The sequence below is a fragment of the Monodelphis domestica genome, chromosome 2 (assembly GCF_027887165.1).
Source record: "Monodelphis domestica isolate mMonDom1 chromosome 2, mMonDom1.pri, whole genome shotgun sequence".
Lineage (NCBI taxonomy): Eukaryota > Metazoa > Chordata > Mammalia > Didelphimorphia > Didelphidae > Monodelphis > Monodelphis domestica.
This window is the reverse complement of record NC_077228.1, coordinates 1,644,289-1,647,606: the sequence shown is the minus strand read 5'-3', so window position 1 is coordinate 1,647,606 and position 3,318 is coordinate 1,644,289. Positions and strand designations below refer to the sequence as shown.

At 51.9% G+C, this 3,318-nt stretch overlaps 1 long non-coding RNA gene across 1 annotated transcript in view; it reads left to right on the top strand.

Moving 5' to 3' along the window:
* The first annotated feature begins 273 nt into the window (after positions 1 to 273).
* The window catches only part of LOC130457024 (uncharacterized), a 9,471-nt gene continuing 6,426 nt past the window's right edge, over positions 274 to 3,318 (top strand). The window contains exons 1-2 of the long non-coding RNA XR_008915969.1: positions 274 to 1,324; positions 2,960 to 3,318. The exon at positions 2,960 to 3,318 is cut by the window's right edge and continues 6,426 nt beyond it. This is a non-coding gene — a long non-coding RNA (uncharacterized LOC130457024). The remainder of the gene's footprint in view (positions 1,325 to 2,959) is intronic.

The window sequence follows — 3,318 nt, the reverse complement described above, 5'->3', positions numbered from 1 at the left end:
ACACGTGTATTCGTATGTTCTGGGCACGTGTGCGCTCGCATGTTTGATGACACAGGGCAGGCATGTACAACCTGTCTACACAGGAGCCCCAGTGGCTAAACGCTTCCTGTATGCAAGGCATTGTGCCAAGAGCGGGCCACACAAACAGGAGGAGGACAGCCCCTACCTTCCAGGCATCCTGGGGGGAGGACACCGAGGGGAGGGCCTCGACTGACCCGAGGCCTGCGACCAGCCAGCCAATGAAGAGAGGGCTGGCCTGGGCCCATCCCCAAATGGAGGCTCCCAGAGGAGCTCCTCCCCAAGCCTTCCAGTGGGAGGACGCGGGGCCAATGCCAGGGGGGGCCGGAGCTCCTGGGCACTGCCAAGGCCAGGAGATAGGATCTAGGGAGCCACGCAGGAGGAGCAGAGACAAGGCCAGTTTGGCGGGTTCCTGGAGCCCAGGAGGGAGTAAAGGCCAAGGAGCCAGAACACGCAGATGAAGGCCAGCCTGGGAAAGGCTACGCACGTGGGTCCTAGAGGCTCCAGAAAGGCCCCGCAGTGACCAGTGCCGCGGCCAGATCTGTGCTCAGCAAAATGGCCCAGAGGAGGGAGAGGCTGGAGGCGGAGAGACTAAGGGAAGCTGTTTCAATAGTCTGGAGGACAGTGATGAGGGCAGCTGCCGAGGGGACAGAAGGCATTGGACGTGCCAGCTGGGCACGAGGACAAGATGGCACCGTTTGGTGCCTTTGCACGTGGGGAATGAGGGCCAGCGAGGAATCCGGGAGAATGCCTAGGCGGGGACCCTGCAGCCCTGGGAACATGGGGGTGTCTTCACAGAGAGAGGAGAGCGGAAGAGAATGGGGCGGGGAAAGGTATTGTTAATGGCCTTCAGAGCCCGCATCCTAACGGGGCACAAAGGCTTCAACGCCAAGGCTGCAAAGCAGGCGGTGACACGTCTTCTTTAATGCCATTCCTACTGAAAAAAGGTGTTTCCTTGCCAACCCTCTGAACAGTGCCCAGGACTTTGGGGGGACAGTTTCCTTTTCTGGGTTGGCATGGAAGGAGGAGAAGAGATCTGGAGGTGTTGCCTTCCTAAGAGCTTGCCCTCAGCTCCTGGATAACTCGATCAGAGTGGGAAGGAAGGTGGGGATTGACGTGGGGACCAGTTTGCCTTGCCTGGCTCATGACGTCTCCTGTCTTCCCTCAGGGCACCTTGCTCCTTGAACTAGCTGGCTTACTTCCCTCTACAAGGCATCTTGAGGGCTATGGCTGGTTCCTTCTCTACAAAGCCTATTTCCCCAGATGATGGCACCTAGGGCTGGGCGGAGAAGGACGACCAATCTGGGTAAGAGTTAAAATGGGTTTTGGTCAAATTAAGTTATAAAAAGTTGTTGTGGTTGCCGTTAATAAAAATTAACTCAGGGGGCAGCTGGGTGGCTCACTGGATGGAGAGCCAGGCTTAGAGACAGGAGGTCCCAGGTTCAAATCTGGCCTCAGACACTTCCTAGCTGTGTGACCCTGGGCAAGTCACTTGACCCCCATGGCCTAGCCCTTACTGCTCTTCTGCCTTAGAACCAATATACAGTATTTATTTAAGCAGAAGGTAAGGGTTTAAAACCAAATTCTCCTAGGCTACCTTTTCTTTTAGTAAATCCAGGGATCTGCCTTAACCCAAAGATGATGAAAAAAGAGGAGGAGCTCAAACTTGCCCCCTTAAAGGAAGGTCTTGTCCCAAGAGGGCTGGAATTAGGTTTAGGGCTTGGGGTTGACTGGAAGCCATCCATCATCCCCCAACTTTCAGGTAAGAAACCGCACTCCCCTGGGCTGGGCAAGCCTTTCTCTGGGTGCCTGAAACACAAAGGGCACTTGGAATATTTCCAGAGATTCCTGGAAAACCAATGGCATTCCAAATGGAGATCGGAACTCATCTCCCACACACAGGCACCCTTGCTTAAAAGGAATCAGACTTGAAGTATGGAGGCTTGGCTTCTTGGGGTTTCTGAGCCAGGGGCAAACCTGCAGTCCAGGGTAAGGCCAGACAAGCTGTTCGCACTCGTGCCACAGTAAGGACAGCAGCAAAAGCACTTTCAGAATGGAAAAAAGTGGCCATGGATGAGCTCCTTCAGAATGCTCGGGGCGACTGCTAAGAACCAGTGATCTGGTGTCTGAGTGCTGAGGCTGAATTGGCCTGTCGGGGCCATGCCAGGGAACATAGAAATGGAACAAAAATACCAGCCTCCAAGCTCATGACTGCTGAAGGGATAGAACAGATGCCAGGACACGGCACTCCCAGGCCAGTGGGGCTACGGAACCAGTCAGAGAGGTTGGTTTTCTCAGCTGAAAGGTGAGAGGAAGGGTTTGTGCATATATGTGCATGCATGTATGCATGTATGCACTTACACACACATGTAAGGATTATAGCTAGCACACAGTGACAAACAAGCGGAATAACCTGGTGTTTAGAAAAACAACTCATTACTCAACAAAAACTACTGGGGACATGGAAAACAGAAGGGCGGGGATGAGGCCCAGGCCAGACCCTCACAGCATAGACCAAAGTCACATCAGAGCAAGGCCATGCGTTAGAAATAAAGGGGAACGCCATAAACGAACGAGGGGAGCAGGGACTGGCAATCCTGTCAGATCCCCAATGACGAGGGAGGAATGGCTGATCAAACAAGAGCCAGAGCACGGGACACCACCTAAAAGAGTAACTGGGACAACACAAAGTTAAAAAGGGCTGTGCAATGGGGACAGCTGGGTAGCTCAGTGGATTGAGAGCCAGGCCTAGAGACGGGAGGTCCTAGGTTCAAATCTGGCCCAAGACACTTCCCAGCTGTGTGACCCTGGGCAAGTCACTTAACCCCCATTGCCTAGCCCTTACCACTCTTCTGCCTTGGAGCCAATACAAGTATTGACTCCAAGATGGAAGGTGAGGGTTTTTTAAAAAAATAATAAATTTAAATAATTTTTTTTAAAGGGCTGTGCAAACAAAACCAATGGAGGAAATGCAGACAGGACAAAAATCTTTGGAGCACGTGTCTCTGACAAAGGCCTCATCTCTCAACTAAATGAGAACGGAGTCAAGTTTGCAAGAATGCAAAGCCTTCTCCCGTTCACAAATGATCAAAAATATGAGCCGGCAGTTCTCAGATAAAGGAATTCAAACTATCTCAAGCATATGAAAAAATGCTCCGAATCCCTCTTGACTAGAGAAGTGCAAAGTAAAACAAACCTCCGGGCTATCAGACTGACTAATATACAAAAGGGAAAATGATGAATGTTGGAGGAATGTGGGAAAATGGAGGCACTAATACACTGTTGGGAAAGCTGTAAAGG